This window comes from Rhinatrema bivittatum, chromosome 8, assembly GCF_901001135.1.
Source record: "Rhinatrema bivittatum chromosome 8, aRhiBiv1.1, whole genome shotgun sequence".
Classification (NCBI taxonomy): Eukaryota; Metazoa; Chordata; class Amphibia; order Gymnophiona; family Rhinatrematidae; genus Rhinatrema; species Rhinatrema bivittatum.
Window position 1 is genome coordinate 114,745,493 of NC_042622.1, and position 23,598 is coordinate 114,769,090.

Here is a 23,598-nt window from a genome sequence, read left to right on the forward strand (position 1 = left end):
TTCTGAGAGGGGGCACTGTAGGGGATTTTGGTGGCAGCAGTAAAGGCAAAGAGGAAGGGGGTGGGGCAGACCCAACATTTTTTTTTTCATTTCTTTCTTTTCCCATTTTTTGTTTTGTTTTGAATAGCAAAACAAACTAAATGAAAAAAAAAAATAATGAAACATATATATATATATATATATATATATATATATATATATATATATATATATATATATATATAAAACAATGGTACACACTTCTAGCCCCTAGTCCCATTAATGTTGAACCACATATAGGGCCTCATTTTCCATCCGGATCGCACGCGATAATGGGGGCGGAGTCGGCCCCAGAAGAGGAGGAGTCGGGGCGTCACCGGGGCCGACTCCGCGAAGACGCTGCTGAAGACGAAAAGGTAAGGCCCTTTTCGCGTCCGAGTTCGCGCCCAAAAGCTACACCTTCTATGGTGGCGCTATTGGGTGCGAAACCGGCAGTGATCGCACCCGCGACGGTGCAATCGCTGCCGGCTAGCGCAGGCCCGCCCCCCGTTTCGGCCCCCCGCCCCTCATTTCCTAAAGTATCGCAGGCCTGCGATACTTTAGAAAATGAGGCCCATAGATAGATAGATACATAGATAAATAAATGAGACAATATTTCACACTCTTAGTTTCCCAGTCCCTTTATATGCCTCTCCCATTCTACTATATCTGTTACTGTGAGGCCTATAAATAGACAGGGGAACAGCAAATTAAACAGGTCCTACGCTATAGATAGATAGATAGATAGATGATAGATAATAGATAGATAGATGATAATGGTGACTTTATTGAAGGTTTGAGTAGACTTAAGTTATATATACAAAAGTTAAAAATCATGAAATGAAGTGTAGTAAACATTTACAACTCAGTCTTAACTAATTAAAGAACTGAGACTTTGCTAGACAGAGTAATGGTAAGAGAAGCTTAGGACATATTTCTTATGTAGGACCCCCTTGGGATCTCTACTAGATGATCCCAAGGGGGATCATCTAGTAGAGCTTAAGACATGGGTTAGAAGTTAAAAGAGGCACTTACCATTCCTGATGGCACCACCTTTGAGGCTGCTGGAATGGTGAGCCCCTGCATGCAGGGACAGAGAGCATGTTTGGTTAACTTTTAAAGGAGTAGGACCTGTTTAATTTGCTGTTCCTCTGTCTATTTATAGGCCTCTTAACCACAGATATAGAAGAAGGGGAGCGGCATATACCTTTCCAGTAGACAACCTGTCTGGAATGGTTTGCCTCAGATTTTTTGAGCAGGTGATTTTGTCTGCTGAAAATTCATTTTTGGAGATTTATCCTGTAAATTACTGATACTGGCTCTGAGAGGGAAAAGCCCTGCCTTGGAGAGAAGACCTGCTGCTCCCATCTCACAGCACATGGATGGAAAGTGGTGAGTCACCACAAGAGAGCCCTGCTTTGGTATTTTTGGAGATTTTGTTCTTTTGAGTTGGGAGGAAGTTTTGCCACCATCCTTCCTGCCCTGTAGTCAGAAAAGGGAGAAATGCAGACCCTTTACTTACTGCAGAACTTTTCAGTCAGAGAGAAACTTTGCCATTTTTGAGCGGAGCATCGGGAATGACCAGTGTCAAGTAATCAGGATACCTCAACTAGATTCTTCGCCCTGGGAAAAAAGATGAGAAATGACATTTTGGAGGCCTGGAATTACCCTTGGAACTCATGTACTGTCTGGGGAACAGATCCCACCAGTCGTAATGTAAAGAGTAAAAAAAAAAAAGAAACAAACAAGAGCTCCCCTCCCCCCCAAGCAGAACTGAGCTGCCCAGCTGCGGGAGGAAGTGACAGGAGAGCAAGGGTCAACTATTTTACCCTCCCCTCCAAATAAGCAAGCACAAAGAAAAAGAAACAAAGGATAGGATATCAGAAAGCAAGTGGAGCCTGGCGCTTGCTGCAGAAAACAAGGGATGCATGTGCTGTGAAGATCAAAGTTAGCCGGTCTGCAGAAAAGAGGAGCATGAAGAGAAGAGGAAGAGCTGGGCGGATAACATAAAGAGATCCCACAAAGAACTCAGCCAGAAATGACCCAAGAGCAAGAGGCAGAAAAAGAAAACAGATAGAGAGAGTGGGAGCTGCGAGAGGACTCTACTGTAGGGGGCTGCGTCAGAATTCAAGACAGGGCAAGTAAAGTAGTGTGTGGGACTGTGGCCAGGGGTGAACTTTGGAGGGACCCAGGCAAGCAAGGAACTGTTAAAAGCAAGGAAGGCGGCCTGCATAGTGCTCAGACTCTGCTAGTTTTCCCAAAGCTGTGAAGCTGATAAGATGTACTGTAAACTGTAAGAGGTCCATTTTCAACAGATAAACTTATCCGGCTAACTCAGTCTATATATCCAACTATCATAATGTTAGCCGGATAAACTTATCTAGCTAACTTTAGGACAGGCCTACAGGGCGACTAGAGTTAGCTGAATAGATTATCCTGCATATCAGAGTTAGCTGGATAACTTATATAATTAACTCAACTCCTCTCCATTATGCCCATTCCCCTCCCACCTCTTAGCTGGATACTTAGCTGGATAAGTATTTATCCTGCTAAGTGATGGCCACTGATTGAAGCCGAATATTTAATAAATGCCACTTAGCCAGATAAGTCGGAATTTATCCAGCTAAATGGCACTGAATATCAACCTCCAGATGTCCAGCAACAAGAGAGAGAGACCAGCAGAGTATACAGCAGAGCTGCATGTAAACACAGCCAAGAAAGCAGATTGCTAGTGAGAGAGAAGTGGCAGAACAGCCTCTGAATCTAGAGAGAGAGAAAAGCATCTGCTCATGAACCAGCACATGTCTAGGGCAGTAAGTGAAACAGTTGCTAGCCAGTTAAAAAACTGAGGGTTTTATTTATTTCCAGCATAGTCATAGCACAGAGCAGTGCATACACCCAGAGTACGCAAATTAAGCGAAAGGCCTGTATCCCATGTGGCCTGCCAGCTGTTATAATGAGGGTTTCCTCTATTTGCTTTTGGTAGTCAGTAAGATATGACAAAGAACAGGAGGACTTTTTAGCCTACAACCTGGGATCTCCCCCACCCAACCTCTGGAGACCCTGCTAGATCCACTGAAGACTCATCAGAGAGAAGAACTGCAAGGCACCCAGTGGCGAGACTGTTGCATACATCCAGGTTAATTTTAAAAGTGTTGCACATGCAAAAAGGGCCAAATACACCCGCATGCAGGCCTCGCTCGAGCAACACACATTTTAAGAAGCTGCGAAGTACATGTGTATAGCAAAATTGCTTACCTTGTAATAGGTGTTATCCCAGGACAGCAGGATGTAGTCCTCACATATGGGTGACATCAGTAATGGAGCCCTATGTACGGAAAACTTCTGTAAAAGTTTCTATGAAACTTTTGACTGGCACCAGAGTGCCTACTGAGCATGCCCAGCATGTCATGATATCCCCTGCCACAGGGGTCTCCCTTTAGTCTTTGTTTGTAGCAAATAGCGTTAGCCAAAAATAAAATAATAAAACGTATCGGACCCAACTCCGCGGGGTGGCGGGTGGGTTTCGTGAGGACTACATCCTGCTGTCCTGGGATAACACCTATTACAAGGTAAGCAATTTTGCTTTATCCCAGGACAAGCAGGATGCTAGTCCTCACATATGGGTGATTAGCAAGCTAGAGGCTGAGTCATTTTGTGCTGAAGTAACCGTAAGGTATTGTTATTGAAATGAATCAGCCGAAATCACAGCAGGTTGGATGTAGAAGGAGTTGGGGTTACACTGGAAACAAGTTCTTTAAGACGGATTGTCCATATGCTGAATCTTGTCTTCCTTCTTTGTCTAAGCAGTAGTGAGCTGCAAAGGTGTGAAGAGAACTCCATGTTGCTGCTTTACAAATGTCCAGAATAGGCACAGAGCGAAGGTGTGCCACTGAGGCTGACATTGCTCTGACTGAGTGTGCGTTTACTCGCCCTTGAAGAGTAAGGTCTGCTTTTTCATAACAGAATTGTATGCAATCTGCTAGCCATTTTGACAGAGTATGCTTACCCACTGCTTTACCTGGCTTGTTTGGATCATAGGATACAAACAGCTGACTGGATTTTCTTTGGGCTGTAGTGCGGTTTAAATAGAAGGAGAGTGCACGCTTACAGTCCAACGTATGTAGGGCTCTTTCACCTTGATGGGAATGAGGCCTAGGAAAGAATGTAGGTAAAACTATTGATTGATTTAAGTGAAATTCCGTGACAACCTTAGGAAGGAACTTTGGTTGTGTCCGGAAGACTACCCTGTCATGTAAGAACTTTGTAAAAGGTTCGTATGTGACTAGTGCTTGTAATTCACTGACCCTTCTGGCCGAAGTGATGGCTATGAGAAATACCGTTTTCCAAGTAAGGTATTTAAGGTCACAGGTATTTATGGGTTCAAAGGGAGAACGCATAAGTCTAGTTAATACTACGTTCAGATCCCATTGTATGCTTGGGGAATGAACTGGAGGTTTAATGTGAGTTAGGCCTCTCATGAATGTACTGACGAGAGGCTGTGTGGAGATAGGGGCGTCGTCCAGCTTATTATGGTAAGCTGAGATTGCACTTAAGTGTACCCTTACAGATGATGTCTTAAGACCAGAGTTTGAAAGATGGTAAAGGTAATCAAGTAGTGATGTAGTGGGGCAAGTGAAAGGATCTAAATCCTGCTGATTGCACCATAGCGTAAACCGTTTCCATTTGTAGGAATAATTCTTTCTAGTGGAAGGTTTACGCGCAGCTATAAGTACTTGAGATATAGCGGATGGGAGGTTGAATGGCTGTAAGATCAAGCTTTCAACATCCATGCTGTCAGGGACAGGGATTGAAGGTTGGGATGGCGCAACTGACCCTGTTCCTGAGTTATGAGATTGGGAGCTACTCCCAGGCGAATCGGATCCCTGACTGAGAGATCTAGCAGTGTGGGGAACCATACTTGTCGAGGCCAATATGGGGCTATGAGTATCATAGTCCCCTTGTCCTGTTGTAGCTTCACTAGTGTTTTGGTTATAAGTGGTATCGGAGGATACGCATATAACAGGCCTGAGTTCCAATGGCGAGCAAATGCGTCCTTTGGTAGGCTGTTCTGCTGTCGGAGTAGAGAGCAGTAATTGTTCACCTTGCAGTTGAGCTGGGATGCAAAGAGATCTATCGTCGGTTGTCCCCCAGCGCTGGAAGATCTTGGATGCTATTGTTGGATCCAAGGACCATTCGTGTGGTTGGAACTGACGACTGAGGCGATCCGCCACTGTGTTGTGGATGCCCGCTAGGTAGGTGGCCCGTAGAAGAATTGCATGTGTCAGGGCCCAGTCCCAAATTTGTGCTGCTTCTTGACAAAGAAGGTACGAACCTGTCCCTCCTTGTTTATTGATGTACCACATTGCTACTGTGTTGTCCGTCTGGATTAAGACAGTCTTGTGTGATAGGCAGTCTTTGAATGCATGCAGCGCATAGCGTATAGCTCGAAGCTCTAGGAAATTTATCTGAAAAGTGGCTTCGAGTCGTGTCCACTTGCCCTGTGTCTTTAGATGACCAATATGCGCTCCCCACCCTAAGGTGGATGCATCTGTAGTCAACGTCACTTGTGGCACTGGTTGCTGAAAAGGTAGACCCTTGAGCAGGTTGGGCATTAGCGTCCACCAGAGAAGTGCAGCTTTGAGCTCTGGTGTGATGTAAACAGGAGTGGACATTGGTTGAGTGGCTTGTATCCATTGTTTTTTGAGTGTCCATTGTAGAAGTCGCATGGTCAGTCTGGCCATGGGAGTTACATGAACCGTGGAAGCCATGTGCCCTAGAAGAATGAGGCACTGGTGAGCCGTCACCTTGAATCGGTTGCGGAGATCGTGAGTTAAGAGGACAAGTGTCTGAGCACGGTCTTTTGGTAGAAAAGCGGTCGCTAGCGTAGTGTTTAGCTCTGCACCTATAAACTGTAGTAGATGAGTTGGTGACAGATGGGATTTCTGGTAATTGATGAGAAATCCCAAGGAATGAAGGACTTGGATGGTGAGCTTGAGGGAAGTGACAGCACCTTCTTTTGAATGACTTCTGATGAGCCAATCGTCCAGATAAGGGAACACATGCACTTTTTGCTTGTGGAGGTGTGCCACTGCTGCAGCCATGCATTTTGTGAATACTCTGGGTGCTGATGCGAGGCCGAATGGCAGCACTCTGTATTGAAAATGTTGATCTAGTACCCGAAATCGCAGGTACTGGCGATGAGGAGGGTAGATGGGGATGTGAGCGTAGGCATCTTGAAGATCCAGAGAGCAGAGCCAATCTCCCCTTTGAAGAAGAGGTAGAATGGAGCCTAGGGATACCATTCTGAATTTTTCTTTCTTGAGAAATTTGTTGAGATTCCTGAGGTCTAGGATAGGACGAAGGCCTCCTGTTTTCTTTGGAATGAGGAAATATCGAGAGTAGAATCCTCTGCCCTTTTGAGGACCAGGAACTGGTTCTATGGCCCTGGCTCTCAGAAGGGTGGATAATTCTGTTTGAAGAATTATGGAGTGTTGATTTATTGAATGAGAGTGAAGTGGTGGATTTTCCATAGGGGTAGTTAAGAAATCCAGCCTGTAACCGTGAGTCGTGATGGATAACACCCACTGGTCGGTGGTGATGGAGGCCCAATTGCTGAGGAAGTGTTGAATGCGGCCTCCTACAGGTGTTTCGGGGAACGGATTTATGCTGCTGCTCTCTGGGGATGTTCAGAAACCAGAAGTGGCTGTTGTTTGTGGAGGCGGCTGAGGCCTCGGCTGCCTTTGCCTAGGCTGCTGGCGCTGTGCTGGGCGGCTAGGTCTCTGTCTACCGGTTGGGGGGTAGTATCTACGTTGGCGATAGTACGGCCGTCGAGTGTCTCTTCTTGGAAACTTTCTAGAAGAGGCCTGCGACTCCTGGGGCTGAGACGACAATTGCTTTAAAGTCTCTGAGTGGTCCTTAAGTGTTGCTACCGCTTCTTTTATCTTGTCTCCGAAGAGATTATCCCCTAAGCATGGTAGATCAGACAAATGATCTTGGACTTCTGGGCGAAGATCCGATGCCTTTAGCCATGCCCATTGTCGTGCAGCTATAGCTGATGCTGACAACCTTGCTGCTGTCTCAAAACAGTCGTAAGTGGCCCTGACTTCGTGTTTTCCAGAGTCAAGGCCTTTATGTACCAGTGCTTGAAATGCCTCTTGGTATTGATCCGGAAGGGCCAGAGAAAGCTCCTGAACCTGTTTCCAAAGGTTCCTTTGGTATTGGTTCATGTACAGCTGGTAAGATGTAATTTTTGATACCAGCATGGAACCCTGGAAAACTTTTCTGCCTAGGTTGTCTAACAACCTACTGTCTTTCCCAGGCGGCACTGAAGCATGAGATTTTTGTCTCTTCGCCTTCTTTTGGGCGGATTCTACCACTACTGATTGGTGGGGTAGTTGTGGTCTTTGGAATCCCGGAGTTGGCTGTACTAAGTACGTGGCCTCAGCTCTTTTATTAACCGGTGAGACAGAACTTGGATGCTCCCAGATTCTATGTTGAAGTTCCTGTAAGACTTCATGAACTGGGATTGCCAACATCTCCTTTGGAGGGTCTACAAACTGTAAGACTTCTAAAGTTTTTTGTCTCTGATCCACCTCTGTTTGTATAGGGAATGGAATGGTATCAGCCATTTCCCTAACAAAATTTGTGAAGGAGAGGTCTTCCGGTGGAGACTTTCTGTGATCCTCAGTTGGAGATGGTTCTGAGAATAAATCTTCTTCCGAAGAGTATTCTGAATTAGAATCATCCGGTTCCTGGTGTGGCCTGGGATAAAGAACTGACGGTCTTACAGGCGAGTGTGGCCTAGGGGGCCCCAGCACCCCTGAAGGGCCTGGAAGTGGATCCTGCGGTGCTTGCCTTGTCAGGATTCCCAGTAGTGTGTCCAATTTGTTAAAAACTGGGTGCAAAATGGGAACATCCTCCTGAGGAATCGGTGTTGGCATCGGCCTTCCTGGTGAGGGCACCGGCATGGGCATCGGTGGCACCGAAGACGGAATCGGAGGAGGCGTATGAGGTAACGGTGAATGCACCGGGGTTGGAATCGATGTCGGTTCCCGCGGCATCGTCGATGACCCCGGAATCGTTGGTGCGGAGATGGGCATCGATGGTTGTGGAATCGGAATCGATGGCGGAATTGCGTCTCGGAGAGCCTGTTGCACCGCTTGACGTATGAGCGAGTCAAGTTCCACTCGCACAGCTGGTGAAAACAGAGCAGCTGTGGAGGGAGGCGGTGTTGGCGATGCCGATTCCTCCTCAGGGCCCTGAGGAGGTTCGGAACCCAGCACCGATAACGGTGGGGATCGCTCGTCAGTAGGCCTTGGAGCCTCTGCTTCCGTCCGGGTTTTCTTAGCTGGAGAGGCCGTACCTGTGGTAGTGTCTCCGGACACCGACTCCCGCCGTCGTCGATGGCGATGCTTCTCAGGCTGTTTGTCGCTTCCTGAAGTGGATGCCTTCGATGAAATCGACGGGGATGGAGTGGAAGCGTCCCCCGCAGCCGGAAGTTTCTTTTTTAATAGCAGTTGCCGAACCGAGGCCGATGGCGAAGATTGAGCCGAAGTTGACGGTCTTGGAAGCAGCTGAACTGAAAAAAGCTGCTCCATCTTCTCGGCCCTTAGGCGCCAACCCTTTGTGGTCATTTCAGCACAAGATGAACATGCCTGAATGTTGTGATCCTTGCCTAGGCAAAGAACACACTCAAAATGCGGGTCGGTAATAGACATTGTTCTATTACAATTCGGGCACTTTTTAAACCCGGAGGCCATGGCGCCGGACGGCCGTCGACGGCGAAAGCCCGAATTTTATCATTCCCAGCCGGGAATCGAAAAAGAAAAGTTACCAGCCGGTAACAAATGGGAAAAACCCCTTCGGTGAAGATATTATTTGTCGAAATTTTCCGAATTTTTTGGAGATGAAAATTCACCTCAGACTCCAATCAAACCGCGAGGCTAACCGCTTCGCGGAAAAAAGAAGACTAAAGGGAGACCCCTGTGGCAGGGGATATCATGACATGCTGGGCATGCTCAGTAGGCACTCTGGTGCCAGTCAAAAGTTTCATAGAAACTTTTACAGAAGTTTTCCGTACATAGGGCTCCATTACTGATGTCACCCATATGTGAGGACTAGCATCCTGCTTGTCCTGGGATAAATACCTGTGTGCGCATCAAGAAGAAGGGGGCAGAAAAGGGGGAGGCCATAGGCAGGGCATGGGAATTCTGGGGTGAGGACAAGACTTATGCACATAAGTCCACATTTAAAAACATTTGACCATGGCGTACATCGGCTTGATATCCATGTAACTTTACTTCTGGTCTTGATAAAGAGCAAGTCTGAAGATCTCAAGTTTTAGGGTATTTAGAACAGCGTAAGGGTTCGGGGTCAAGTGGGGGGCTTGAGAATCAAGAATCAGAGGGTTCTTGAATACCTCGATATGATCTGGGCAAACTGGGGGACTACTTGGAAAAAACAATTTTTCCCTCACTTGACATTTTAAAATCCTCCTGCTATACAATTATTAAAAAAAAAAGAAAAAAGCCACTAAAGCCCTAGCTGAAAAAGATGTGGGAGGGGTACTTTAAATGATAACACGTGTACTTTTGAGCACAATTAAAAATTGCAGCATCTCTCAGCTTGCATGCCAATACACACATTTATAGGCAAACGTGTATTCCTTTAAAAATTACCCTGTTTGGTAACAACTCAATTATTAGGCATATGCATTCATTGCTCCATTCGTTTCATTCATTTTGGTGGTACACGCGCATCTGACGAATGGATAGTAGGCGCACCAAAACAGATGTTGTGCGTGCATCTAGTCGATGTACACATACGCGCACACCATCTGTTTTGGTGCGCCTACTATCCATTTGTCAGATACGTGCATATTGCGAAAAATAATGAGATGAATGGAGCAATGAATGCACATGCCTGATGAGGTGCATTTGCACAGAAGGCACTTACTTAAAGGAAGGATACCAACCATGGGGAGTGACACCATTACAGTGTGTTTTCTGGAAAGATATACTAGGGAGAGACTCCTAGAAAGACACACCAGGTTAAATGGATCCAAGTTCTTGAACTGATTTGCATAGCCCCAGAGGGTTGCAAAGAGGAAAACTGCTTAGAGTTGCAATTAAAGTTTATTGCTGTTACAGATGCTGTTATCATTCAGGCAGGCACTTTTTTGAATGACTGGAGAGAGACCTGACCATAACAGAATTACCTATAGAGGAGGTAATTTTCAAAAGGATTTATATGTGTAAAAGGGCTTTTGAAAATTGCTACTTTTATATAACTCCTTTGAAATTTCATTCTATAGGGCTGGATTTTCAAAAAGTTTTATGTACATAAATAGGCTTTTGAAAATTGCTACGATTTATGCTACTTTACACGCGTAAATCCTTTTGAACATTATCTCCAGAGTGTGATAACTTTGTGAAAGTTTGCTGTTATTGTGAATGTTGTAAAATTTGATTGTGTCTTATGCTGTTGCATTGCTAAAGTTTAATTTGCTTATTTTAACCTTGGCTTTTCTTAAGCTCCCTTACCCCACAAACCTTAATAAGATTTATTTAAGTGTTGATTTATTCAGGTGATTGCCTACCTTTCCTCAAAGAAAAATATTTATATTTTATTTTGTTTTTCTTTTATAGTGCCTGCCTGCCTCCCCTGCATCCGGGGAAACTTTATGTGGTCATTCCTAGTCATGCCACGGAGGGGTGGTATCTTTTTGTGTCCCACCCTATGGAAGGGCTGCTGCTTAGCCATCCTGGCTCAGCACTGGTGGTGCAAAGAGATCCCGGGTGACCGACCCTGCTTGCGCAGGTGTATGGGTTTACAATAGGATACCCCCCATCCATCGGTGATGTTTATCATTCCAAGCCCTGAAGGATAAGAGCTTCTCAGGAACATGTTCACAGATAGAGAAACAGTTTAAGAAGAAAAGTTTGGACATGAATGAGACCAGAATCAAGTGCTGCCAATTGATTACTTTCGAAGACCTGCAGTAAAGTTGCGTGCAATACCAGATAGAGATTTAAATGCGAGCTAAAAATATGGCTATTCAAAAATGTATATAACCTAACTCAAAAACATCAGAATGTAAAGAGCTACTGTAACAAGATAGACAGGAGATATTAATTGAAACACAATGAGAGAACATAAGAAACTTAATACAATGTACAGACCATTATGTGAGATTTGTTATATTATTTTCCTGTATTACTTGCTTTAAGTCTTAGATCTTTAGTAAGCAATTTATTATGTATTGGAAAATTAATTTCATTTGAGAGATGTTAATCCCTGCCTGTGAATACTACCTATGTAAACCATCAAGTGTTGTCAATTAATAGCTATGAATGTTACCTGTAAACTGTTGTGATCATTACATGGAACGATGGCATATAAAATGTCTAAATATGTAAATTAAAGTTTGAGCTTAGAAAACCCTGCCAGAGTGTCCAGCCTGGTTATTCAGCATCTACACACACATTTAACAGTGAATACACCCAGAGAACAGGATTCACTCCTGTGCCTTCTTTGGAGGCTATTTTACCCCTCCCCCCATTGGAGAATTCATGCCTTGGAGCAGTATAGACTTTGTGACTATGTACAAGGACTTAGTCTTAGGATTCAGTGTGACCCCTGTCTTCTTGGACACTAATAGAAGAGGTGTAAATTTTCAAAAGAGTTACATGTGTAAAATGAGCATATATGCGCATATGTAGCTGCTTGTACATGTGTACATGCTATTTTATAAACACAAAAGTACACGTGTATTTTCAGTTTCATGCGCACATTTGCCTGAATAAAAAAAGAAGCGGTCTAGGGGTGTTTCATAGTGGGGCCAAGAGATATAGGCATAAGTTACTATTTTTTATAAGTGACACGATTTGTGGATCCAACAGGAGAGACTAACAGTCTTACCTTGGACCGGAGATGGGAGTAAAGACCGTCGGCGGGTGGTCAATGATCAGAATCAGGCAGGTGATCAGGGCAAGCGGCAGACAGTCCAAATCCAACGTCAAGAAGAATGTCAGGGTGGGCAGCAAACAATCCAAGTCCAGAAATCCAGCAGAAGGTCGGGGCAGGCAGCGAGCAATCAATGTCCAGGAATCCAGCAGAGGTCAGGGCAGCAAAGGAGGAGACCAATGACAGAACATACACGCAATAGGACACATAGGGCAGGACCCGGAAGCAAGAAGAACACAAGGAAAAGAACTATCAGCAGAATCCAGGAGAAGCAAACCTACTCACCAAGCTTGTTGACGAGGCGAAGACCTGCAGGGAAGAAGCTGTTTAAGTGCTGGTTGGCTCTGACGTTTTCCACGGGAACTTCTGGCATGGGTGTTCAATGTGGCGGGAAGAAGGGGCCAAAACGGAGCATGTCTCATGTTCTGCGCCTCTTGGAGGAAGCCGCTGCTGCTGCCGACAACGGCAATCGATGTGCCGGGGGAACACCGCGGACATGCTAGAATCATGTTGTTTCTTAACAATAAGAGATTTACATGAATACATTAGGAAACTTATTTGTACAATTGTATACTTGCTAATTATCTAGTGCACTTGATATCAGATTCATCTGTTGTCTGCAATTGGTTGGGTGGGAGGTCTGGGTGAATGGGGGAAAGTTCAGGGTGAAGAACTAGAAGGGTCTTCATGAACTGGAGAAAGTCTAGGTGAATTGGTGAAGGTATCGGCAAATTGGTGATTTTAATTACCTGTTTTAAAATATACCATCTTCCAGAAGTGGCGTAAGGGGTTTATATTTGCTGAATAAGGTATACTGTACAGATTAATATGGTTTTTGAGGTTATTCCCTTGATGTCTGAGGGTGGGTATAGCATGGGATATGGGGTTGGGAGAACATGCATGTGTATGTAAAAGAAAATGTTTTCTTGCAATGGATTTAACATTTTCTTGCTTGGTATGCTTCAGACACAACTATGTACCAAGCTTTCTGGATTTGACTTGCATTTAATAAACCGTTTAAGCATAAATTATATCAACTTCCATGTATAAATCAAGGTTTTACACAAGCAATTGATATATTTTTTTGCATATAAAGCATACACGAGTATCTTTATAAAATACATAGGAAAGGTATCTTCTTTCCATCCATTGCAGGTATTCATGCATAACCAGACATATGCATATTTTATAATCTGCATGTACCTAAAACATGCAGGTTATAAAATATGGTAGATCTCCGCATAACTATATATATGCATAAATGGGGCCATGTGGAGTTGTTTGAAAGTTAACCTCTTAGGTTTTAGGTAAGATTAAATCAAGAATATATGGGGGTCCATTTTCAGCTGCTGTGTGGTTTGGCTAGTTAGCCAGATAAACATACCCAGCTATCTTAAAGTTAGATAGTCATATCTAACCAGCTACCTTTAGGACAGCCCTAGGGGCCGACCAGAGTTAGCCGATTAGGGGAGTCATTTTCTAAAGGGATTGCACGCGAAAAAGGACTCTTACCTAGATCGGGGCGGGTTCTGGGCAGCGGCTGCACCAGAAGGAGAGGAGTTGGGGCGGCACCGGGGCAGATGCCGCAAAGACATCGCTGACGGCAAAAAGGTAAGGACCCTTATCGCCGTCAGCTACGCGCCCAATAGCACCACCTTTCACGGTGGTGCTATTGGTTTGTGAAAGCCGGCAGCGATCGCCTCACAGTGGTGTGATCGCTGCCGGCTTTCGCAGGCCCATCCCCCGCTTCACCCCCCAGTACCACGCGGTTCACAGAGCCGCTCGACTATAGAAAATCTAGCCCTAGGTTAGCTGGCTAACTCCAAATATCAGAGTTAGCTAATTAATTTAGCTGGCTAACTCTACTCCTCCCAGGAACATTACTGCCCGTCCACAGAAAGCCCCATCTTTTCCGGTTAAATTTAGATGAATAACTATGTTATCCATCTAAATGTCTTTTGATATGGACCTCTTAATTTACACTAAACTTTTGTCTCAATCCATTTGATGTTAAATTAGAAGAATGTACGCAAATCCTGTTTCACAAGGTAAGTCTGAAACTAAATTTGTAGTCTGTGAGCTTTTTACTGCAAAGTCAGGTATACAGAGAATGCTATAATGCAGTAAATTAGGCTGAAATGCATCCTTTGTGAAAACAGAAATTCAGTGTTATAATGTGCTCTGTTTAAAAGAAGCTCGCTAGTGTACATTGGGATTACTTTTGAGCTTTTCCCTGTGTTCTATCAAATATTAAGTAGCAATAAAGGAATCCCTACAGTCCTTTTTAATGTACGTGGTATAAAAACTTTGAGCATAGAATTGTAAACCCAGTATTCCAAAAAACAAGGAAATGTAACTGCATTTAAAAATTTGTATTTAGCCAAAGGTTCTGCCACACTTTGATTTTGAAACACACTTTCATTTACAAGAGTTGGCAACTCAGGTCCTGGAGTGTCACCAACAGGACTAGTTTTCAGGTTATTCACAATGAATATGCAGGCGATGCATTTCTGTTCTATACACATTCATTTTGGACATCATGAAAACCAGATCTTTGATGACATTCCAGAATCTATCCCTGCTGAATTACATAATTCAGGATTTTTATAAGGCTGTACAGTATATAATGGGTTTTTGCAGCTAGCTCTAAAATGTTAACTTCTATCACTTTGGACAAAGTCATAGATCAATCCGAGTAGCCAAGGATATTAATTCGTCCAGCGAGTCAGGTGTTTGGCGAGCGGCCAGCTCGTCCTTCAAACGGTTATCCAGGCCTCTGTAAAAGAGAGTCTTGAGACATCTGGGGTCCCAGCATAGCTCTGCTGCAAGAGCTTTGAACTCGATGGCGAATTCAGCCAAAGATCTGCTGCCTTGCTTCAAATCCACTAAAGCAGAACCGGCAACAGAAATTCGAGCAGGGTCATCGAAAACGGATTTAAATAAGTCCATAAATCCTTCTATGTCCTGCAAAATGGAGTCCTTGCATTCCCACAAGGTAGATGCCCAAGACAAGGCCCTACCATCCAGGTAGGAAAGGATGTAGGTAGTCTTGGAGAGAGCTGTAGGAAATAGAGACGGCTGTAAAGCAAAGTGCATGCAGCACTGGTTCAAAAAGCCCCGGGTCTTCTGGATTTCTCCGGAAAAGCGGATTGGAGCCACCAGTGGTACAGCAGTCTTCAAAGTTAGCTCCAATGACTGACCTTCTTGGTTGGAGGCTGTGCCTTGAAACTTCTGTGTGAGTAGCTGATGAAATGCTGCAGTAAGTTTCTCCAAGGCGTCTTGCTGCTCCATAATGCACTGGGCCCAGCCCGGTATGGCCTGCAAGACATTCAGTTGTGCCGGATCCATGGAGTTAACAATCTGTTGTTATTTAAGAGAGTTGTGGGTGGATCCTTGGACCAGTGGTAGATGACCACACCCCCGGGGGAAGATCCCGAGAGGGAGCACCGGTCAGGTTCAGAGTATGGAGACAGACACACACTAGTTCTTTTATTAGACAATATAATGAACCACCAGAGGTGGCAGTAGTGAGCTGGAATGCCCAGCTGGGCTGTAGTCCCTCAGATACTGGAACAGTGATCCCTGGAGGCTGAGCTGTAGAGAAACTGAATAATAGTGAGTAGGCAGGGTATGCAGAGTTCATGTACTGAACCAGATGGTAACACTCACACAATGTCTCACAGAAGCCCAGGAGCTGGAATGTATAGGCCCTCGAGGAGCGAGTACCTGGTTCCAGGGAAAGCTCTGAGAGAGCGATGGTAACTCACTGATGTAGTTGGCAGTGATGACTTCCAAGCAGAAGTAATACAGAAACAAGTCCGCGAACGTGGGCCCTCGAGGAGCGAGTACTGGTTCCAGACTGCAAAGAGAGAGCGCGAGGCCCCCGAGGAGCGGGTATCCCTGGTAAGTCCGAGGAGGCAAAGTAGCTTAGGTAGAGTAACCCTTTAGTAAGTCCGAGGAGGCAGAGTAGCTTGGAAAGTCGAAGCGAGTCCGAAGTCATTCCTTGCTAACTCCATCTGTTAGCAATTTCTAAGATCTTATATATCCGTTGCAGATGACGTTATCTTCGGGGGATGCACCGAGGTTCATGCCATCGCCAGTACTTCAGTCGGGGCCGCGCCACGCACGCGCCCCTAGGCCTCCAGGAAACATGGCGGGTTGCAGTGTCTAGGCAGTCCGGAGATGCCGGAGGGCCTCAGCAGAAGGATGCCGCGGCAGCCAATCTTCCCGCCGACGAAGAGGGAGGCGCCAAAGAGGTAAGGAGGGTGGAGAGAGGGCGTCGGGAACCGACTGACACAACAGATTGGGAATGACTCTTCAGAATACATAAAGAGACAAAGGGCAGTGCACATTTATTTATTTATTTTATTTAAAACTATTTATATGCTACCTTATCCAAGGCAGCTAAATGAAATACATATATAATAATATAGGTAAAAGAAACATAACATATAACATAGTAACATACATAGTAATGATGTCAGATAAAGACTAAATAGTTCACCTAGTCTGCCAGGCAATTTGCTTATGGTAGTAACTGCCGCTCCATACAGATTATTCCCATGCATTCTGTTATGAGTAGTAACTGCTGTTCTGTGCAAGTTACCCCATGCAGAAATGTTATACCATCCCTTTCTTGAAGTATTTAGGGATCCACAGTGTTTGTGCCATGCCCTTTTGAATTCGTTAACTGTTCTCGTCTTCATCCCCTCTTCTGGGAGAGCATTCCTGGCATCTACCACCCTCTCCATGAAGAAATATTTCCTGATTTTGGTTCTGAGTCATCCCCCTTCCATAGTAGCCTTGCTGTTTCTGTTGGCAATGCTGTATATATGCTTTTATTCTGCATAATTTCCTTGTTTGCTGTTATACTGCCAAATGGTGATCAGCCTGCTTGCTCACAGCTTTTGCTGTATTCTGTGCAGCTAGGTCTAAAGGGTTAACTTCTGACTGGAAGCAGGAGTGCCTGGAGTTTTTTGCTTTGTGTTCTCAGTCAACTCTGGTCAGTTCTGATCAGTCTATGTGGCATCAACAGCTAACCTAGCCAACCCTGCAGAATTATTCCCATTTTACCTGTCCTTATTTCTGTGGCCCAGACTAACCTGATTGCTGTTATCTCTAGTTTATGCACAGTAACACTCTGTTATTTGTTTTACTTGTTAATAAAGTTTGTAGTTGAAGAAGCAGCATCCTCTGTCTGCCAGTAAGGACCGAGTTAAGCTATCTGTTGAAGCTGTGCATAGGAAACACATGGGGGTACATATTCAAAAGCCGTTTAGATGGATAATATGAAAGTTATTCATCTAAATGGCTTAGCTGCATTTTTAAAATGCTTACCTGGCTAGACTTTAGCCGGATAAGTCGGGGCACTTCTGGGGTGGGAGGTAGGCATTCCGGGCAGGAACTGAGTAAGCCAGTTAAGTTAACCGGCTACCTCCGAATTTTGGAGTTAACTGGTTACCTTAACCAGCTAACTCTAGATGTGCCATAGGGCAGGTCTAAAGTTAGTTGGATACCACATATCTGGCTAACTTAGAAATATGAGCTTTAAAATTTAATTCATAATCTATGATTACTCCCAGGTTCCTAATTGTATCTACTAATTTGTAGCTGGTTACATCATTAAGCGTCACAGCTTTCTTTTCTGCGTTCACGTTTTTTCGGTCTAAAACCATAAAAACTGACTTCTCTAAGTTTAAAACCAATTTCATTTGTGTTAAAATTTGTTTAATAATTTTAAGATACATGTCTACTAATTTTAAAGTAGCATCTAAACCATTTTCAATTGGAAATAAAATCTGAATGTCTTCTGCATTAATAAAATAATTTAGGCTAAGACCAGTTAAAAGGTGACACAGTGGAAATAAATAAATATTAAAAAGGGTAACTGATAATGCGGAGCCTTGTGGTACTCCTGTCTTTAATGTAATTTTCTCAGAAACAATATCTTTAATTTTTACTGTGAAAGACCAGTTTTCTAAAAAAGATGTAAACCATTTCAGAGTGTTTTTGGTTAAACCTATGTCCTGTAATCTATCAAGCAGAATTTGATGATCCACCGTATCAAAGGCGGCAGATAAATCTAAAAGGACAAGTAGATAACTCTGTCCATTGTCAAAACCTCTGAGAATATTATCAGTATTATGGGTAACTGGCTAACTTAACTAGCCACTTAGCAGCTGAATATTTACCTCACAGCGGAGACAAAATAGACATTTTGTTGTAAACCACCATAATTTTCTAGAGTGTTTGTGGCTGAGACATGTTTTAAATAAATAAATAAAAATCAGTAAAACACTGTTTATGTATGTAAGTGGTGTTTTGAAAATCAATTAGGGCCAACTGAGCTTGTTAGTTTGATTAATTTGCAAATTTATTCATTTAATTGGGTTGGTTTGGAGTGGAAGAGGGAAAGGGAGAGGGAGACTTGTCCCTCTAAATCCTTTGGTGAGAGAGGGGAGCTGGTAAGGCAAGTTATAGATGGTGAGGATAAGTTTTAGTTATAATAATTATTGTATTGTATTTATTACTATATATTATATGCTGATTTTGTATTTATGTGCCTTTTATGCTTTTTATTATTTATATATTGTACTTTGCAATTTTTTGATTGTAAGCTGCTTTGGGCAGGCTTGCTATACTAAAAGATGACATATTAAGAGTAAATAGAAAAAAAAGTTCACCCATAATTTGGTTTCAAACACAGTTTTATGCACACTGAGAAGATGTATTCCAGGGAGCAGAGCTGAGGCATGGTTGTGACTTATGCACATGGGGCAGATTTTCAAGGATTTACTGGTGTATATGTGCGCGCACTTCTTTTAAAATCTACCCCATACCTTTTAATTTAAAAAGTATGCACATAAGTTTACATGTATATGTTATGCACTTGTACATCAGGTGTAACTTTGTGGCAGTAGGTTTATGCGCATACTCGGGCACTTATGTGTGAATTTTCAAAGTGAACTTATGTGCATAAAAGCCTACCCCCTCTCATCATCATCTACTAATCCTCCCACTCCAGGACCCACATCTAACACTTGCCCCATCTAGCCTCCCTCTTCCATCTTCTCTCTCCTAATCAAGAACCTGCAATAAATACAAATGCCTCTCGTATTCTTGTATATAGAAACTGTTACATAGCCTTGTATATAACCTCAAACATAACGAGTGTTGTATACAGGGATATATAGCCTTGTATATAATCTTGTATATAACAAATGTTTCGCTAAACCCCTGTACATAACTCCCCCCTTTTGTCACCTTTGTACACCTTCCCTGCCCCCTCTCATGTCCCTCCTAGTTGAATCCCTCCCTTCTAATTTACCTAGTTTTTGCACTGTTATTGAGTTACCATTGTTACTCTGTTCTTTGTAAAGGCAATGCCTATATTTACACTGGTTGTAAGTTACATGTAAACCGACACGATGTGCAAACGGTTGTCGGTATATAAAACCGTTTAAATAAATAAAATAAATAAATTTACGCACGTAGGGGGGTTACGCATGCCGGGCCTATTTTCAAAAGGCCCGGCGGCACGCATAAAGCCCCGGGACACGTGTAAGTCCCATGGCTTTACAAAAGGGGCGGGACATGGGCGGTCCGGGGCGGGGTCAGCAGCTCCTGGCACAGCGGCCATTTGCCGTGATGTCTGAGATCGTGTGCCGGCAATCGGCTGGCGCGCGCAACTTGTGCCTTCCTGGATGCAGGCGCAAAAGGTAAAATAAAGATCAGGGGGGGTTAGAGTAGAGCTGGGGGGGAAATGTTAGGGGAAGGGGTGGGAAGGTCAGGCTAGGGGGAAGGGAAAGGAGGAAGCCAGCATGGTTTGGCGCGCACAAGGTTCACAATTGTGCCCCCCCTGGCGTGCGCCAACCCTGGATTTTATAACATGCGCGCGCCTGTGCGCGCATGTTATAAAATCAGGTGTATATGTGCGCGCACTTCTTTTAAAATCTACCCCATACCTTTTAATTTAAAAAGTATGCACATAAGTTTACATGTATATGTTATGCACTTGATACATCAGGTGTAACTTTGTGGCAGTAGGTTTATGCACATACTCGGGCACTTATGTGTGAATTTTCAAAGTGAACTTATGTGCATAAAAGAAACATGTGGATTTTACCTTACCACACACAAGTAATAAAATTACCCTCTCTATGTATATATGGATCATAGATGAAATCTATATATAGATAATTACATATACATGGCATTTAATACAGCTCTCTAATTTAATTGGATCTTGTTGCCATAAGCATGCAACAGGAGAGGTCCTCTGGAGAATATGGCCTGGAGTATCATATTTTTGTCCACAAGTGTTATACCTGTCGGTCACAGACGGCTGCAACCTCTCATGCTCACCTCTTTTTTCCCCGCTCCATCAAGTCTGGGAAGAATGGCGGTCTCTGCCAATCCTCGCCGACCTCTCCAGCGTTCCTAGGACAGCGTGGGCACTGCCAACCACCATCTTGGACCCAGAATTACCTAGGCACGTGCGCGCAAGGACCTCTTTTGAACACGTCATGGCGGGAACCTCAGGGGAATCCCCTCCTGATGACATCAACCCGCTAGTGTATTTAATCCGACCAGCCCTTGCCTTCTTTGAGTTAGCAAGGAGTTCCGTCTTGCTGAATCCTCCTCATTCAAGGACTTCCTGTTCCTGACTTGGTCTTGGCATCTAAACGCTCTGAGTACCTGCTCCTCGGGGGCTACCCTGCGTTCCCAGCTATCCGCTCCTCGGAGGGCCTACCTCCCTGACTGCTACTAGACCTGCTTCTCAGGTCTCTCTCTCTCTCCAGGAACCATCTATTGTGAGTACCGCTGCTGACTTCTACTATACGAACTGTATTGAGGATTCCACGCGGTGTACCCCGAACCTCGGGCTACTACCGCCTTTCTTCAGTAGAAGCCATTCAGCTTCCCTGCACTGTAGTATCTCTACACACCAACTACAGGAGCCACTTCCGGGTTCCGGCATCTCTACCAGTTCTTCAACATCTACTGTACAGACATCCTCGGCATACCCCACTCCGCGGGCCACTATCGGATCTGTATTCCTGAGGTGCCTACACTCGTCAGAGGGGATCCCCAGTGTACCCCGCTCCGCGGGCCATTACCAGGTCTTCTCATCCGTGGCCTCACTCTGGGTATTCCCCATTGCTCAGGACTGTACTACTACATCTCCAATTCTGTGGACATTACTTTTTCCTTCCTTCATAATAAAGTCTCTACTTCTAGCTGTGTTCCTCGCCACTGAGACTGTGCCTGCTGACGGTGAGGCTCACAGGGCTCCTCCCTGTGGGTGGAGACACCTCTCATCTCAGCCCAGGGTTAACATTCTTACATAAACATAACAAGTCTATGGGGTTCATTGGATTATTGACTTGTATTGTTAATATTGATCAGAAAATCCCCACAATAGTTTGTTTGTTGAATATTTCTGGGCAACCTGCAAGATATTGTCTTTTCCCTTAAGGCACTATTCCTTACATGTTTGGTATTATAAATTGTGGCCAGCAATTCTATAGTTCATTAGACATTTCAGAGTTCATTATGTTGTTCATCAGATCTATTGTGATACTCAAGTGGAGCTCATTAACAAATTCATTTTTAATTCATAGCAAGTTACAGAGACTTTAATTCAGTAGAAAGCTATTACGCTCTCTTCAGTGAACAAAAATTTTCAAACCCTATGTATAAAAAAAATGCAGCTCAGAGGCTCTGCATAAATTTAAGGGAACTCCTAGAATGTATCCTTTAACCACCTCTGCCCCTGCACTCTCCTGTCTTCCCCCCCCCCCCCCCATGCAGCTCTGAAATGTTTGGTATTATAATGCCCATTACAATAAGTCCAATTCATGCAAATTCCTCTTTGATCTCTGGATATTGATAGTGAGAGATATTCACGTTTTGATGACTTGCAATGCTTTCAAAAGCAGGTGTCTGGGTGGAGGAAGGGTCAAAATGGCGCATCTATGACACTTCCTCCTGCACATTCTAAGTATTTTTTTCCAGGCCATGATAAATATATTGGGGCGGATTTTAAGAGCCCTGCTCGCGTAAATCTGCCCGGATTTACGCGAGCAGGGCCCTGCGCGCCAGTGCGCCTATGTTCAATAGGCCTACCGGTGCGCGCAGAGCCCCGGGACTCGCGTAAGTCCCGGGGTTTTCCGAGGGGGCGTGTCGGGGGTGGGGCCGAGTGGCGCGCCATTTTTGGGGCGGGATGCGGCATTTCGGGGGCGGGCCCGGGGGCGTGGTTTCGGGCCGGGGCGGTCTGGGGGCATGGCCACGCCCTCCGGTACCGCCCCCGGGTTGCGTCTAGGCATGCCAGTGGCCCGCTGGCGCACGGGGATTTACTTCTCCCTCTGGGAGGCGTAAATCCCCCAACAAAGGTAGTGGGGGGGTTTAGACAGGGCTGGGGGGGTGGGTTAGGTAGAGGAAGGGAGGGGAAGGTGAGGGGAGGGCGTTAGCGAATTCCCTCCGAGGCCGCTCCGATTTAGCGGCCTCGGAGGGAACGGAGGTAGGCTGCGCGGCTCGGCGCGCGCCGGCTACACGGAATCGGTAGCCTTGCACGCGCCGATCCAGGATTTTAGCAGATACGCGCGGCTACGCGCGTATCTACTAAAATCTCGTGTACTTTTGTTTGCGCCTGGAGCGCCAACAAAAGTACGCCAACGCGCCGTTTTTGAAAATCTACCTCATTGTGTTTAGGAAAATTGGTTCTTACCTGATAATTTTCGTTCCTGTAGTACCACGGATCAGTCCAGAATCCTGGGTTTGGCCCCCCCAGCAGATGGAGACAGAAGTTTACTAAAACAAAATCTGCCTCATATAGGCTGGTGCCACCTACAGTCTGGCAGTGTTTTGAATGTCAAAGCAGAATGGACCAAAATAATTATATACAGTAACCTAACAACCACAACCTAGCACAACCACCCCCCAAAGGGATGCAGAACCCATGCGAAGAAAAGAACAAAACAGTGTCGAATCAAGCTGTCGAGAAAAATCAGTAAAGAAAGCGGACTCTCCATTCCCTTCCAAGGAAAAGACATGGGTGGGACTCTGGAATGATCCATGGTACTTCAGGAACGAAAATTATCAGGTAAGAACCAATTTTCTTTTCCCTGTACGTACCAGGATCAGTCCAGGCTCCTGGGATGTACCAGAGCTTACCTTAATTGGGATGGGATCCGGAGAGGCCCGCTGCAAACACTCTCTCTCCAAATCCACCGGCACCAGGCGCCCGAACATCCAAGTGATAATGTTTCGCTAAAGTATGCAAAGACTTCCACATAGCCGCCTGGCAAATTTATTCCGGGAATACCTGTTAACTTTCCGCCCAGGATGAGGCCTGAAAACGAGTGGAATGAGCCCGCAGACCTGCGGGTGAAGGTCTACCATCCAACAAATAGGCAGACATGATGGATTCCTTAAGCCACCTAGCGATGGTAGTCTTGGCAGCCATATTGCCCTTTCGGGGCCCACTCCATAGTACAAAAAGGTGATCCGAGACTCGAAATGCATTGGTCACCTCCAGGTATCGCATCAATGCTCGATGAGCATCAAGCTTCCAAAGATCCTTGGAGAAAGGGTCCGACCTATCTAGATCCG